General features: G+C 38.5%; 1 pseudogene; it reads right to left on the bottom strand.

Moving 5' to 3' along the window:
- Window positions 1-2,845: 2,845 nt before the first annotated feature.
- LOC131247031 (ATPase GET3A-like) lies at window positions 2,846-7,313 on the bottom strand (annotated as a pseudogene).
- Window positions 7,314-18,481: the final 11,168 nt, after the last annotated feature.

The raw sequence follows: 18,481 nt of genomic DNA, 5'->3' as shown, positions 1-18,481 counted from the left end.
GTCAGAATCCAACGGTCAGATAGCTTAAAATCGTCGCGCAAGCGACACGACTCAGATTTCATAAAAACTTATTAAATTCCAACCGTTCTCACACTCTTCACTCCGAACTCAATCAAATCGACCCAGAGCATCAGATGGACTTGATTTTCGAGGTGATGGTCAAGCCCAACTCGGTGACCGCAACAACCTAAGATCATCGCTATCGGACTTTCGACGTGCGGTCCAGGTCCGATCCAGATCTTTCAAAAATTCCTCAGAACAACTGGATTTAGCGATGGATCTCAGATTTCAGAGTAACGTAGCGCTAACTAATCTACAAGTTTTGAGCCATGCAGATACAATTTAAAGTGATTGATGCGAATTTCACAAGCAATCGAGTATAGCGCTAATTACTCCAAAAACTACTTAAGGAAAGATTAGCACAAAATTTCAAGGTCGTTACACCTGGCTTATTATCCATATGTCCTGTATTTTCTGGAAAAACCATGCATGAAGGTGTGCTCACCCCCACTAGTTATAAATAATCCTGTAAAGTACGAGCCAGGGGTGCTTGATGCACCTCGTTTTCATCCTGAATTTCTTGAACCTGAGGTTGAGGTTGAATTGCAGGTTGATTGGCCGGTTAATTGGCAGCCATCACTTCAGTTAACTCTGAGGATCTCGAGTGGTGTCTAATCCTGTGATGGATAGATAACCCCTCAACTAATCCTCCTTCACTCAAGAGACATCGACTGTTGTCACGGACCCACTTGGGCATAAAACACTCTTAACCCTCAATTTTAGAATCTAACCTAACCCTAAAAAAGAGAGAAACCTAAAGTAATAAGAAATCTAGAAATAGAAAGAGAGAATTATAAAGAAGTTACCAAATTAGAAGTTTCTATATTAAGATCCTACAAAACCAAAAAATAAATTAGTTTCTAAAAATAAATCAGGAAAACCCTAATCTATAAATAGGAAGAAAATAAACTCTCACTACCAGAAAAAGGGGCAAAGGCTATGGATAAAAACCGTAGCTAAAGGCCTTTTACTATGGTTATAGTCCGTAGGACGACCGTAGCAATTGGTGTTGTAGCTAAAGGTCAAAAAGCTATGGCTATGGATTAAATTCGTAGTAATAGATATCAATAGCTGCGGATATAATCCATAGCTATACTTTCTATAGCGAAATCTACATAGAGCTACGGATAATATCTGTAGCTAAAAGTAGAATGAAATTCGTAGCAATATGCTGAAGTTAGCAATAGCTACGGTTTTCAGAACAAAAGCTGCGGCTAATATCCGTAGCTAATTTTAAAAAAAATAAAAAAAAATTATAACAATGGTGTCTGTTACCATTGCAAGAACCTACTGTGATTGATCAACTCATCTAAGCTAATACAATTAATGCTGATAGGAATAGTACATAAAATGCAATCAAGAAATAAAATGATGTATTCATATTACAAATAGCAATCAAATCATATAATGCATCATACATTAACATAAAATGCAATCAGGAAAGATAAGCGGGGCTCACATGGACTGCATCAGAATTTAAGCTAAACCAGAATAGAGATGACAGTGCTTGGCACTTCCTCCCAATCTCGGTCCTCAAGATAAGTGGGACTCACATGGATCAGCTGCAAATAGTTCATGAAAAGCTCAATTTTGGAAAAAAAAGGTTATGGGATAAGAGGAAAAATACAGACATTTAATCATGCCAATTGTAAATAATGCCGGGATTATATAAGATAGAGAAGGTAGAGATTAGATGGATCATACTTGGCAGTTAGAGTAGAACCTGGTGAATACTTCAGACAAGTCATAGAGATATTCACACAAAATGTTGGGAAGGAGATTAGTACAAGCTTCTTCAACTATCTAAAAATACAACATGACCATGTCCACAGCCATCAGAATCAGGAGAACATCCAAGAGCCATATAAAACAATGTCCAGCCAATGATTAATAAAAAAATACAAGTGTGGTCCACTCACTCAGTTGATGTTGCTAAGTTTTCCAAAGGTGATCCTCATGAAGGGGAAAACCTATTGGACAAGTTGGATGTCGTATATACATGAAAGGTTGGAAGTTATCTGCTGGTTGGACCGTAACTTCTAGTCCAAGTAGTTGGACTTGAGATTCTCACACACACGCGCGCACACACACACACACAAGTAGTCGCTTTTTTCACATTCAGGAGACATCAAATAAGCAACTCTCATTTGTGCTATGGATGGGGGTGAAACATCTTATGAATCAATGCCCATCTAAGAATGTATGTAACAAGGGTATAGCATCGGGCACAGCATTCATGCAGAGAATTAAAGTTTCAAATATGGGAGCTAGACCTATTTCGGAGCGTTCAGCTAATATAGGTACATATGCATGCATGCAGGAGCTCTTCAATATTAATGAGGATGCATCCAGTACACATATTCATTAAATAATCATTAGTCATTATGGGCTGGAAGTCTATACACTAGTTTCACAATAGTACAACAATATAAGCCCAGTAATGCAGTAAACCAATAGATAAGAATGATAAGTTTCAAGAAGATCCTCACCAAGACAAAGGAGACAAAGATGAAGGTGAATAGAGTCTCACTGATGTAAGATTTCTCTTGCCCTAGCTCCTAAAACAACATTAGCGTAAGAAAATCAATACGATTCAATCAATGATCAATGAAAGTTGTCTTGTCATGGAGTTGATGAATGCACATATTGACCAAACAGAGCCAGCAACAGAATCACAAACTAGAAGGATTAAAAACCCAACATCCTGAAGTATCGGTCCAGGTCGATGTAAGTAGTGAACTCCCCGAGCAGTCAATCCATGAATATACTATGGATAGATGCAAACTTATAATGTAAGCCTCCAAATGTTTCTTACCATGGAAGTTGGAAGAAATAACAACCGTACCAAGGATACCCTTTACTCCAGATCCTCTACTGTCTCTTCGGTAGTAGAGGGATTAAATGGTGATAGAAATTTATCAGAAAATCCTTTGAAAGCTTCAACTCCACACGCCCGTGGAAACCACACTTTTCATTAATGGAACAGGCACATGTTGTTGTTTGTCGAAGAGAAATGAAAAAAAGATCAATTTTATGATCCTTGTCATATTGATATGTATTTTATCCTTCGGTCTGCAGTTTGTAAGAGTAGGCCCCATGTTAAGGTGATCTAGATAATCTGATTGGTGAATAGTGGATGGAGTATGGCCCAAGGATCTCCTTAATGGACAGTCGCAATCTGATTGGAGGCCGACATTACATGGCTAAGTAATACAACGATGGTCCACAGTTGACTTTAAAAGAGGCCAAATGGATTGGACAGATGAGATCTTCCAATCAGAGAGATTATTGGGGCATGGCCCATTGGATAACTGAACCATGACCCCGGTCAAGTCGAAACCCTGAGGATAATACGCAATTCCTACAGTTAAGGATCATATAATTATAATTCTTCAAAGGAAAAAAAAGGAGCTACAGGGATGTTCTAAAGCTAATCTCTTGCGGAAGCAAGGGCAACTTAGTGATGTGGAAGTCCTCGTTCAACATGTAGAACTGATCGATATATTTCTGTTGCATCCGCATTCATGCTTTCAGCAACTTAGACTCAACGCCTACAACAATTACAAACCAAGCCCAAAAATTAGGTATGCCAAATTGGGGGAAAATTACTTGGAAGGAAAGTCGTTAAAATGAACTTTCATGAATGGGTGCACCCCCTTGTATGGGTTTTGAACATGTAATGCACCTTCTTCATCGAAAAGTACTTGATTAACGAGGATATTGTGAGTGTCGATCTCAAACTTTGCAAGTTCTTGCACCAACCTCTCCGTTTCATAGAGAGAGGAGTTCTGAAATGCAAATGCAGACAAAGTCGTCAAATCCTGTCTTAAAATAATAAAATAAAAAATAAAAATATGACCAACTAAGGATTTGGAAAATGATATTGTAGACAGAACCTAAAATAGTTCCACAAATGCATTATATACCCAATGGCAATCATGACCGTACAACCACATGACATGAAAGCCTGTTATCATAATTACTTAATACATTCCCCATCATGCCTTGCACTAATAAATGCAAACCACATGTACAATTAGGTAAGATAGTTTGAGAACATCAATGGTGTTTTAGTCATAAACAATACAAATAAAGACCAAGTTATTCCTTGTAAATTAGGTCACGGACAATGGTTTTATTTAAGTCAATATGTTCACTAAATGATGAATATAAGATGACTATGCAAGTGCAGCCCAAAAAAACACCATTACTTTATTTGACAGGCACTAGACAATGGAAAAGGTACCAAACTGAGCTAAAAAAGCTCAAATGGAATTCACTCCCCATAAAGAAATGGAACAAACAACTTCTCCAAGAGCCAAGATGGTGCTAATATTGCTGGGATTGAACACCCCTTCTCTCTCCCTTTCTCTCTTACATCATGAGTTGGACCTGACTTGAGTTTAGATCAGGTTGGGTTAGGGTTGGAAAAATCCAACCTAAAGGTTGGATTAGGGTTGTGCAAATTTGGGTCAGGTTAGGTCACCTTTTTCCAACCTAGCAATGGGGTGGGCCTCAGAGTTTACTGCTTTCATACGGCTTGAATCTTTGACAAGCTTCAACCCGAGCCACCTTGCCTCCCAATCAGAGAATTGCAAGTCACTCCCGTATCCACCATAGCACAAGTGGGTTTGCCATTGATGCTCATATAAATGTACATTAAGTCCTTTCCTTGAGTGTGGACTTTTCTGCCACCTGCCCCTGGAAAGTGTGAAGCACTCTCTATTTGGGTCGGGTCTGGTCAGGAGGTTGGGAGCCTTGGGTTGGAATTCATGTTGGGTCCTCTTGAGGTTGGGTTGGACTTGGTTGAGCCTCAACCTAATCCACCCCACCTGAGTTATACCCTTAATCACGAATTGTTAGTACAGAAGCCAAACAAGAATGCTACAACTAAAGATTTCAAAAGGCCCATCTTAATTGGTTTGGAAAATGGGTCATAGAGGTGGAAAATCAGAAGACAAACATACATGGTTTGGAAAATGATTTCCTTACCAAGTGGTAGTTCTAGAATCTGTTGAAAATTTAGTCATAAACCCACTGCAAGAAGCTCATGATCTGTTGTCACCCTTGCTTGTGACCTTATCTCATTAGTTTTTGCTTTGTCATAGGAGTTTTGTCTTGTCAAAGGAACATCCTTTTCCAAGTGGCGATTCTTGGGAAAAATGATGATGTTCAATGGCTTATGTTGTGAACAACAAGAAAGAAGACTAACAATCACTGATGCGATGGTACTTCCAACAATGCGCCTTGAAGCATTTGTTGGGTGACTGATTGATGAAGCAACAAACCATGGTACCCCAGTAATAAATAATAAGAAATAATGTTATAGTACATTTCTTATATCAAGGTTTCTGACATACCCACTTTCATGGGGAAATTAACAACATCCCCAAAGCTTTTAAATGATACTTTGAACGACCAATCATATATCCAGATGGTCCACTGGTTTCATACCACTATTGGCAAACCATGCTGTAAAAATCACATTGATCAGATATAAAAATCACACAGATCAGATGGTCCTAATCATCCAACTAATAGCACAAAAATGGACAGTCAACATCGAGCAGAGAAAAAATTAGGTCCAATCATCGTCTTGAAGTTCAAAGGGCCCTACCACGTGGATTGCTTATTATTTTTACAGAAGTACTACTATTAGATGATGCTAACCACCCAATCTATGGCTCGCAAAAAAATAAAAATAAAAATGGATGGTTTGTAAAAAGGATGGCTATCGAAAAGGGGGGCATCTTACTGATGGACCAAATCACACCAATTGGACCAAATCACCCAATTGGTGTGATTTTTGCATGATAGCTTATGAAATGCATTATTGACCTAATGGATAGTCCGGATCAATCGATTGGACTGTCCAAGAGTCCCAATGGATTCATCTACAGCGCTAGTGGTGTATTTGATCGGGAGGTCATTTCCCCTACATAAAGCAAGCAGCAGTTCAAAATCAGGGCAAAAAACATGAAAACAATATATAGAAGTCTTGTTGAAGCTCTAATAATAGAAATAAAAGTGGTAGAAGGTGATATTTTGGATGTAAGAGACATGTTCAATATATTAACAGAAACAGTGTTTTGAAGCAGCAAAATCTTATAGGATACTTGAATTGCCTATTCACTTGCTCAATCACATCTCTCATGCCTTCAAGCTTTCCTAACATTGCATCCTCGCCAAATTCCTCATGAATGCCAAAAATTTGAGTCACCTGTCAGTCATCAACACTTTTCCTTGAAAACCAATACCAATTCAATATCAATTTGGTGCTGAGCATTGTTATAGTTTCACATGTAAATTAGTTAATCAAGCATCTAATAGGGCTACAACTAGGGTTTGGGTCAACCAGAACTTGTACTTGTTAGGGTTGGAAAATACCAACCCGATTTGAAATTAGGTTGAGCAAATTCGGATCAGGTTGGGTATGATCATATGAATTTGGGTCGGGTTGATTTGGTTAAGGTCGGGTCGAGTAAAGAGGAATTATGTTTGGGTTTGGCTTGGGCACCTCAAGTTGCAATTCATGTTGGGTCAGGTTGCATGCCGAGTCCTCTTGAGGTCAGGTTGAGGGCACGGGTTGTAATTCATGTTGGGTCGGGTTGACCCTCAACCCGATGCAATCCTCCCAAGTTGCACCCCACCCCCAACACCTAATAGAAATCACATACTAGCTAATTGACAGGATAACACAACAGTTCTAATGGTATCCTAAACATGAAATATTCAGTGTACCTAAATACATTTTCGAATTTATTCAATATTCCACAAATATTATAACATAATCCTTTGTTTACCCTAATATTTGTTTGCACCAATTTGAATTTCTTATGAATCCATATGTGGGCATCACCTACTAATTATGACCGATAGATCCCACAAGTGTGAACTAAAAATCCTTGTAGTAAGGGAGTCAAGAAGAACGGAAAAACTACAACTTAACATACCTGATTCAACAGGCCATTGAATCTATTTCTCAAGCTCATCATTTTGTCCAGCCCCTTCTTTAATGTTGTGGGGAATTGCAGAAGCCGCAATGTATGGCCAGTTGGAGCCGTATCAAACACTATAACTGAATAATCCATTATTTGCACCAACTTGCAACAAAAGAAATGCTGATGCCAACAAGAAATAGCTTAATGAATAACATTCGTAGCTAGAGGCTGAGTTTCCAATTCAATATGAATAGGGACATGTGGAGCTAATGGTTAGTTTATACAAGCCATTGGTCTGATGTCACCTGCCATGGATGAACCACGCTAAAAAACAATCTCCCAAATTGGGAGATGCTAACCATCAAATGTTGACTTTTCTCTGTTGAATGTAGACTGTTGGTGCATTTTTTCTTAACCGCATATTTACATGCCAACAATGGAATGGTTAGAGTTTGATCAAATGAAGAGATTTTTAGGCATGGTTCATCCCTGGCAGGGGCCATAAGATCAATGGATTGGATAAACCAGCCGTGGGGCATGTACAGATTAGGTACCAAATAGGGTAGTTCAGTTTCACATTGAATAGTAACCGTGGCCTCTTGGAAGTATTATATAAGAAATAAGCATCATGTCATCAACAAACCATAAATATGACATGGGAAGGACACCAACCATATCGAAGAACTTCAGAAAGGCAATAGCACCATGTGTAATTAGAAGAGTTGTTTTCCATCATTACCAAATAAATCATCTCCTCTTCTTTCCTCAAGTAAATGCTATACCTTTTCTCTATGAAAATTATGAAATGGATCATGAGGGCCTGTCTTTTAGAAATGAGGTAGACAATAGAATAGGAAATGAGAAGTTGTCAACAGTTTCAATACATCAATTGGTCAGAGGTGACTAACAAAATTCTACGAAATGTCCTGTTGGCTCTATGATATTTTGCCAAAAACCCTTCATAAAATTCTCCCTTATCACTAATACATGCGATACACTACAGTACATTACCCTATCAAAAATTTGAAAAAAAAAATTGTAAAAAAGCTCCACAAAAATCCATTTTCTTCTGATTTTTTTGGGGAATCTGTTTTTCTATTATTGTATGATTCATTAATTATATGAGCTCATTCTGGGTATAATTGCATCACTTCTATGAAAGAACACGTCATTTAGAACCATATACAAAGGAAACTTGTTTGTCCATAAATGGTTTTTATGATTTTTTTAGTTCTAAGTGTGTAATCACGCCTACTTCAACATATCGTAAAGTTCTATTGAGAAATTCCATCAGTTCCCAATCTTTCCCTTAAAGAACAACACATTCTCAATATTTCTCATGTGATAATGATATGTTTTTGTATCCCAAGGGTGTACTAATATGTGCATCAATATTGATATTTAAATCACTGCCCGTATCATGTATCTGAGCATCCTGCAGTCCCAGTAACCTTGATCCACCACTTCCAGTCCATAGGTTCTCTGCTTCTCGCATACTGTCGCTGTAAATTTCCACCAGAGGATACTGGGTGCACCATTAACCCACTCTGTCCATGGAAACACATCAGGTTGGTCATACTATGGTAGTTATCTACCACAACTGTGGACATCATTGCTATTTTTTTCCATTGGGCTCCCTATAGCTATAATTCCATGTTAGTGTGACCCACTATTCCAGCTCATGACAACATTGCACCTTGTTTGAGGGCAATGGCAATAGCACTAATGTATTTCAGCTACAGCAAACCCATATCACATGATAAAGTGGAATAGTGGAACAGGATTCATGTAGCTCATACCAATTTGGTTCGAATAAGGCTTAGATGATGATGATTTGGGTCGGTAAAAATAGTAATCTGGGTCTTAGATTACCCATAATTTGGATCACTAAATAGTTGGTGATTTAGGTAAGGTTCTGGTGGGTTTCTTGTCTGTCCAGATCTGTTTATTCGTAAAAGATTTTGGAACCTGTAGTCTAGTGGCATCTGGACTCAGTTTGAGGGGGGGTGCTCAATCTCTCTATGTAAGTTTCTTTCTTTGGGTGTTATAAGCTAATATCATTTATTATTCTTGTTATTATCATGATAGTGACCATTAATTATCATTATCTTTTTCATTATTAAAGTCTTAGCTTTCAGGTTACTTGCATCCTTGGTTAGCTATTTATAAACTAGGGTATGAAGAATGATGGGGCTTATGTACAACAAGCACATGATTCGAAGTGACAGATTTGGGACACAAGTGTTACACAATGAGATCAGAAACTTTATCCTTTCAGCCCTTTTAATGAATTCTTTGCTTTGACACATTAGCCTGTTATCTGTAGAAAGATCATGTCCTCTCCAAGACGTATCAACAGAGCACTTCTCCTGACTACATTGACAAAACCAACCATAGCTGTTGTCCACTCTTTGGTTTCGCAACAAGGCTTGAAGATGACAATCACTAGTTTGTAAAACCAACATTCTTAAAACCAAGTAAGGTGAAATAGGAGAAGAAAGAACCCTGTTCCTGTTTTCTTGTAGTAATAGATGGATCCTTTAGAACCATAAGAAAAATATAAGATTCCAACCCAGCACTTTGTGAGGATTGCAGGACAACAATCTTGAAGCATCTGCCTCGTGGCATACCTTCTTTTTTTTTTTTGAATCCATTGAACATGAGATTTACAGGTAATTGGGCTGGCCCAACAAAAAGATAAACCGGGCCATGCCAATCATGTAAAGCATCTATGCAATGTACAAAAACAGCATAAAAGCCCTAACGAGAAGAAATCCAGATGGAAATGGATGAAATCCAACCATTCCATCAAACAGATAGCATGCCATTTCATCCAACCATTTCAACAAATTGATAGCAGGCCATTGCATCAACCAGTTAGCATGTATCAGATTTTAAAGATAGAAAAAGAGAAGAAGATATCAAACCTATGGAGAGGAGCTTCATGGCGTGTGTTTCTTCAGGTAGGAGCTTCACGGCTGCTGCAATGGAGAGAGATAGAACCAACGGCAGATATGCATTGGAGAGAGAGGGAGGAGAATGAGAGAGATGGAGCAGAGATCGGGAGGGAGAGAGAAGGGGGATTAAGGAACGGGAGAGAGAGAGAGAGAGAGAGAGAGAGAGAGAGAGAGAGCTCAATTTTGGGCACGGCTCTGTTTTAAGCGCGTGCCCAAAATTAGGTGTCGTTTCGTGAACGGACCGTGGACGGTCCTGACAGGGCTTCGTGGGGCCCACCATGATGTATTTGGTTTATCCATTCCGACCATTAATTTTATTAAATTATTTTACTTCATGATCCCAAACTCAAGGTAGATTGAAGGCCCAAGTGGACCGCACTATAGGAAGCAAATGTGACTTAATCTCCATATTTCCTACTTTGTGGTCCACTTGAGGCTTTGATCTAGCTGATTTTTGATTTCATGCTCTAAAATAATATTTCCAAATAGATGAACGGTTTAGATATAATATATTTTTTTTTAGGTTCCATAGAGCCCCTTATAACACCATTAATTATTAATGGTGTGTTAACTTTTTAACTATGGATTAAAACCATAGTAACTATAGCTACGGTTTATATCCATAGCAAAAAATTAACGTGGTCTGTATCCTTTGCCCCCCTTTTTGGTAATGCCTAATCTTAACCTAATTCCAAAACTAATCAATTTCAGAAAAGCACAGCCGTTAGTCCCTGGCAACGGTGCCAAAAACTTGTTCACAACCCCAAGTGTAGGGTCGCGATGTAGTAATAATCTTGGTAAGACTGATGAATTTAAAGGTGGGAACTAGGGTTACAAGGATCTACTTGCAATTATTAGGATGTTTCCTTATTTGATTCAAGGAACACAATTAGAATTGGAGTCCTATCTTATCCAATTGGAAGATATATCAATAAAATTAATTTGAACTTTCATTGACCTAATTCTTAACGGATGAGAGTTGTGAGGATTAGAAGTGATTCCATCATCTAACCATGCCCAGGAGGCGATGGCAAACAACAGGACATACTAATCTCACTACCAAACATAGAAGAATTGTGAAAGTTAGAAGAAATTCCATTACCCAACCATGCCCAAGGACGATGGTGAACAACATGATTTATCTTCACAATCTCAAATTAGAAAACGAAGATACTCAAAGCTATTGTAGATCTATTGTAATTTGAGTCACAACAAACCATTAAAAACTGAAAGTATTCCTTAAATATCAAATTAGAATCAAAGAAGTTCAACAAGAATAAGAATCAAACAAGAAAAACATCCCAATCACGCTACAAGCTTCACCCCTTAGCCCTAGATAAGGGATTTAGCCAACCATAGACATGTTTAGAATTAAAACCCTAAAAGAAAGCATTAAAAATTAGGAAGGAGGAGGAAAAAAACTCTTAGATGACAACTCCACCCCTTTGCTATGCTCTTTAAAACCCTACACATCTCAAAAAGTCTGTAAGAAATCCATATTTATAGCCTTGTTCGCATAAGATCACAAATTGCCTCAATTTACGCAGTCTGCATAACGCGTTCGATGACATCGAACGTAAGTCGAATTTCGGAAGTCGTGTCTTTACGCACTACGTAACTTTTTCACACTACGTAACTTTTCTTGTCATCGAGCACACCTTTGATGTCATCGAATAGGACTTCGATGTCATTGATCAGTCTTCGAGTAATCGAAAAAGTGTCTAAAATAATCCAACGAGTTGCTTCATAATTCTTCAATAAATTCGGTGCCATCGAATGTACTTCGATGTCACTGAGCAGATCTTCGAGTCATCGAACAGGACTTCGATTCATCGAGAATTGCATCTAATATGTCCAACCTCCAATTTGATTTTCATGTAAAAATTCGATGTTATCGGCCTGTGTTCGATGTCATCGAACGATGGCTTCGATGTCATCGAACTGTGGTCGATGACACAGATAATGAAGTGAATTTTAACACTTTGTTCTTTCGACTTCCTTCCTTCTCCACTTAGTTTTCTTGAATCTTGGGGTCTTGAACTTTTTAATCTTGGTCTCCAAATATCCATTCTTTGCCTTGGTGTTCTTTGAGCATTAAATCCATGCTTTTAGCATTCTCTTCAATCTAAGCTCTTAAACTCACCTTGCAACACAAACATGTATAAAATATACCATCAAGCCTTATCATGTTCATAAAACCAAGATATAAATGGGGTAAAATATACAATATTTGACACTCAACACTTAACTACTGGTGTCTAGTCACCAATTCTTTCCATCTCCCGGCTAGTGAAGTTAATGCCACGCTATGGGATATTCACTAAATCACCGATCTTCCATGGATAGGAAAATTCTTTGATGAATTTGTGCCCGCAAATGAAGAACTTACATACTTCTCTTCTCTCAGTTGAGAAGCTTCCATCACTGAAATGACTACCGAACTTTTCAAGGAAATGTCTAAATTTATGGACATTCATAAGATTTTCCCTCTCCAATGGCTTGCTCACTTCTCTAGTAGCCTTCAGTAAATTCTACTTAAACTTTCAATCGATCATTTTCTGTTATATATGTATTTCTGGGATTCTTATCATATTTGTCGCACTTTTTACAGCTTCCAAAATTGCCAATCTAAAGATCTAATAAATTTGCAGTAGAGAATGAGAGATCGCCTAGAATATAACACTCATGGTGAGCTTATAGCTTTCTTAGCTTACTGGTTGAGTACAATTGTCCTCCCAAGCTCGAAGTAGGCTGATGTTATACGACCAATGGTATTTATTGTCGCTGGAGCTATGGAAGAGGGTGATAAGTACTCACTTGCTCGTCCTGTTATATGTTCTATATATAAGGCCCTCAGCGAGGTGGCAACGCATGTGAAGAGTCCTACTGTTGGGGCATCTTCCACTTATGCTCCCTGACATTATCTTACTGGGTGGTTGGGTGTTTACTTTCCCTAAACTTTTGATGCCCCTGAGAAAGCATATATAAATCCCTCACATCTTCCTCTTTAGTTCTTTCAAAAGAGGGTGATGACTAAAAGAACGTATGACTGGGTGATCAATAATATTTTGGCAACCGACAGCATTGTCTTCTTCCAATTATGTTTATCTCGGTATACGGAAGATACAAACATGGTGGATACCAAGTCACTCACATTAGGAGGATGAGCATTCTACATTTCAATCCAATCTTGTAGCCTCCCGCTCAGAGAAGGAATGAAATTTTGGCGGGAGCCTTATTATCCAAGTCAATTTGCCTGACAATTTGGTTTTGATCAAACAGTTCTAGAAGATTGTAACGTTGTTACCCAAAGAATGAGAAGTTATAGCATGGGTCCATATAATTGGGCTATAATTTGGAAATAATTATTGGTCAGTCATGTTGAATCCACCTTTATGATTCCCGGCTGTAATCACTTGGTTTGCGCATCATATGGTTGGTTGAGATGGTGGTCTCATCAATTTCATTTGGTTCACCAATGTTTACTAGTAGATCATCCAATATGGGTTCCTCCTCCGAGACTAAAGGGATAAAAATTTGATCACGGAGTTGGATATATGACTGAGAAAAACCACGCCCCTTTCCTGGTTCAGCTTTGTCGAAGAATATCACTAGAAGAGCCGATCCACGAGGTGAAACCTGCCAATACTCTGGAAGGATGGATTGCTTATGGAATCCATATGGATTTTGAGAAATCATCTCGAGAGCATTATGCTAGAGTTGCTAATGATGTTGCCGGAACATCTTCTTCTCCTATTCAGGAAGCAGAAGAGGATATACAAGATAATATTGTTCCCCCTGCTTCATCACCTATTCCTCAACCTGATCGTCCAAGTCCTTCTTCCCTGATGACTCGATCACGAGCATGTTCTCAAACTCCCCCATCTGGACAGAATGAAGGGACTATCTCTTCAGTTCCTCCAACTTTAGGGACAAAAGGTGACTAACAAGACAAATTCAGGGGAAACAAATAGCTGTTGAGGAGTCGAAAGCGAATATTCTTCTTTAGAGGAGGAAGAGACAAAAACGTCATCTACCAGCAGTAGCTCTTCCATCGGCGATGATACTGAAGAAAACAAAATAAATATTGATGAGGAGGAAGACATAGAGGAGGGTGAGGTAGATGTCAGTGAGATGGATGATATTATTGTCGAAGATACTACAGTCGATAAGGAACTTTAATCAACTATTCAGTAAAACATTCAGCCCATTCAATCTGATGTTTAACCTGATATTCCAATTCCTTCAACAATTTCGATAACGATTGAACAAGAGGAAGAGCCTGTTGATTACGGAGAATATGGCTATTCACTGGGTGAGAAATGTTATATATCCTTTAGCTCTAATCGTTCTCCTCTTCTTCACGAGATACTTTCTGCTCTAGAAGTCAACACTTTTTCTGCCTCAAGTATTTCCATAGTGGCTGACAGGGTAAATGAAAATCCAATTGAGTATTCTCCTATAGAAGTACATTCTGGTCTTACGAGAACTACCTTAGTTCTCCTTGTTCATCCAAGGGTTGTAGTTCGTGAAATAATTTTCCCTACAGAATTGACTGATGCGACTACTCTCACCATCGTTGATTCTAGTGCTGATGCAAGGGCTCCATCCTTTGCTGACATGATGAAGACTCTTCCTGGTCCTTCATCTTTTACTGAAGAAGCACAACCTCTAGTTGTTCCTGCTCCTGTAGCGTGTATACTTACTTTAACATGTTTTGTTTTAGATGTGTTTATCCTTAAAATTTTATTCTAATCCACATTTCTTTTCTCTTTTTATCACAGTCAATCCTACTTCAAGTGGTTCTACTAGCTCGAACTCTATCACTACTGTTTCAGATTTGTCATCTCTGGAAAAGGTTCCTCCTTATGCATTGGTGCTGATAAAAGGTGCCTTTTTTAGCTATATGTATATTCAAGGATCATGCTTAGTGGCCAGATTTGGATATATCACTGGCATCTTTAGATAATGTCGGGCAGATGGCGAGGATTAACATTTCTCCTCTGCGTGATTCTCTTTCTCAAATTTGTACCTCATTCCGCCAATTAGAAGCTACTCGAGATGTGATCATTGCTCTCGAAATACTTGCTCACCAAAAAGAGCTATTGCAACTCAATAACAAGTTTTCGAAGGCAATGATAATGATTTTCGGATATAACAAAGAGCACAGTTCTCTTCAAGAGAAATTGAAGGCTTTTAGGCAATCTTCAGCAATTATTGATGAAAAGATAATGAATCTCAAGCAGTAGATTTCTGACCTCGAAGCTCAACAACATGAGGAGGATTTGAGGACTAGTAAGATTGAAGTGGATGTTGAGGATAATGTTCAAATAACTGATCTTGAGAAGTCAGAAATTTTGAAGGATGAAGCAACAATTATTTCTCTGGAACATGAGTTGTATGATGCTCCTGATCAAGCTAACTTATCATTGATGCTGAACTGGAGAATGCAGCTGCTTAAGTTCAATTAAGACAAGATTTTTAAAGATATGTCTGTGATAGGTGTATCAGAAGATTTGTAGAGTTTTGTTTGTATTCAATGTAATTTTATGCTTGATCGTAAAATTTAATACACCATGAATGAATTTTGGTACTTTTGTATCAAAATACACTTTTATCTTCAATCATAACATGATATGCATACTTTTAAAGATTTATAAATATGAATCATGTCTAATTACATGCTTGTATGATATTTGCTTTATCGATGTTCATAGTCATGCTTTAATAAGAAATGCGATTTTCATCATGTAGTGAAATGACAATCTATTTTACTTGTTAGTATAACTGATAGGCGGAACTAATTTTCAATTTCAGTTATCTTCACACAGAGTTTAAGCTCTTGAGTGGTTGGAGCAATCACAATTTTGTTTTTCAGACTATTAAGTAGTTGGAGTCAGGGTCTTACACGAATGGTTTTTGTAACTCTTATGAGTTCGTTGAACCATCACAGCCAGGAGAGTTCATAAACCGCGATCCATCAGAGGGGCCCAGTGAAGCTACCAGGGCAGTGCACTCGGTAGGTTTTACGCATAAGGTTGGCCATAATAACTCTCTAGAGTTCACCGAGCTCACAAGGCTACCTTAAGGGGTACCAAATCTAAGACCGCTAGTCATCAATGAGGGGGTAACTCGTTTAGAGGCCCATCCCCATGAGTTTTTACTGAAATCAACCTAGGAATCTGGGGGATCTTATACATGGTTGGCCTATCTATGGGCAAGCCAAAGAGCGTACACTGCATCCCACTTTTTCTTTGTCTGCAAGGTCTAACCCATTCACGGGATGTCATTTTCTCTCACCATCCCCCGTGGCACTGTCAGAAGTTGTACAGATGACATTGGCCTTACGCGTGGTTGGTCGTATAGGCATACTCCACTGCCTACATGGGTGCATGTAATTGCCTTCGCGCGCTTTTTAGGGCCACTGGCTTTTCATTGCTGCCCACATAATATTTGATAGTCTGTCGATATGATAAGGCTTATGCGTGATTGGCCGAATAGGCGCACTCCGCTGCCATAAATGTTAAATCACCATTGCAATTGAGATAAGGCTTATGCATGGTGGGCCGTATAGGCACACTCCACTACCATAAATGATAAATTGCCATTGCTGGTAATATTCCGATAGTATTTGCTTTTAATGTAATGTATCATCCTGGCGATAATATTGATTTGGTGATAATAACTTTTGCGATAATAATTAGCAATTAACGATGATATCACTTTAATGGCGATGGCGATAATTGGCGATATTCAATGATTGTAATAATTGCTAGTGATAATAATCGATGCTTAGTGATAATCGACGATTAAATTTGACGAAGATAACTTTGATATATTTAAGAATTTACCTTTTTATTCATATTGAGAAGAATACATGGTGTTGCCTTTTAAGGCTTTTTCATCATTCTGTATGGTATTGCCTTTTGAGGCTTTTCCATCATTCTACTTGTCTTGCCCCCTTTTGATTGGGATAGATTATTTTGATAATCTTCCTAATTAAAATTTTGGCGATCTTCAGGGATGATATATTTTGATGAAGCGAGCATTGACGGGTATATCGATGTCTTGTCCGTTCTGATTTACAACTCGATAGGCTCCATTCGAGTATACTTCAGTTATTACATACGGACCATCCCATTTAGGATCGAACTTGCCTCCAGTTCTGCAAGTGACCACTATAGTTCTTTTCAACATTAGCACCATATCACCATTCTTGAAGGAGTGATGTTTCACTTTCTTATCAAAGGCAGCGAAAATTCTTACTTGATATAGGTCTAATCACTACTGAGCAGCTAGCCATTTTTCATCTAGTAAATCCAACTCGGTCAGCCTTATTTTTGCATTTTCATCGTCTGTGATTAATTGATATACTTCTACCTTGAGTGACGGGACTTGCGTTTTGATGGAAATGACAGACTTAACACCATAAACCAGTGAATATGGCTTAGCTTTTGTCGCAGTACGATGAGTAGTTCTATAAGCTCATAGAGCCTCTTATAGCTTTTCGTCCCAATCTCGCTTGTTTCCCGTGACGGTTTTCTTCAATATTTTCATAATCGTCTTATTGAAGGCCTCTACTAGCCCATTTGCTGGCAAATAGTAGGGCGTTGAGAATGAATGATGGATGCCAAATTTCTGGCATAATTTTTCCATACCCCTGTTGTCATGCCCCAAACTCAGAAATTAGGCTTACAAAATTCCCGATCACCGAATCCGGTGCCGACAACCTCCATAGTACCCCATTCTCGGCTCCCAGCGCCCATACACTAGATTCCGATCCTAGGATCCTACAAGGAGGATTTTTCCAATGTACATTTATCTCGTAAGAAGCATAACCACAAGTTTACCCAAATCATAAAGGCAACATCATCATCACATATCCACTAATATAAATAGTTGATTACAATGCTGAAAGGAAAATACATATATTGAAAATCAAAGCTCTAGAAGACAGTTGCACACTCCAAGCTCAACGCTGCTGTGACCTAATGCCACCTACACGCATCTATTGTGCATAAGCTTATAAAAAGCTTAGAGGGTAGTGTAAATGTGTGCACAAGGTAAGTGCCAAGTATGCAATATTAGAGCAATGCGAAAACATACTGGTAAGTCCATAAAGATCACTAGCCTTATCTAGGCTAAACGATACAAAAACATAATAAGCCAATATCATATACTAAGGAAGCAATGTAGATCAGCTATGCAATGTGGAGAAATAGTAAGCTAAATGCTATGTGTTGAGGATGTAATGCAATATGCGGTGCGAATGAAATGACCAAGCTGGAGTGTGAAGTCGGGATGATAACACGTAGTATCACAGGCTATGGGGTCTATCAGAAGGGAATTCTATCCAAACCAGTCCCAAACTTAAATTTGGATAGCCAGACTCAATGTGGTAAACTCTTGATCTTAAGTTGGTCGCGCGCCCCAACTGAAATCCTGGTCACTGTGAAGGTACACACGATGACTTGATTTCGTACCACTAGCCTGAGTGGATAGTGAATGAATGAATGAATGAGT

Source organism: Magnolia sinica, chromosome 1 (genome assembly GCF_029962835.1).
Source record: "Magnolia sinica isolate HGM2019 chromosome 1, MsV1, whole genome shotgun sequence".
NCBI lineage: Eukaryota > Viridiplantae > Streptophyta > Magnoliopsida > Magnoliales > Magnoliaceae > Magnolia > Magnolia sinica.
Note: the sequence above shows the minus strand (reverse complement) of the source record. Positions and strands in the feature narration are given on the sequence as shown.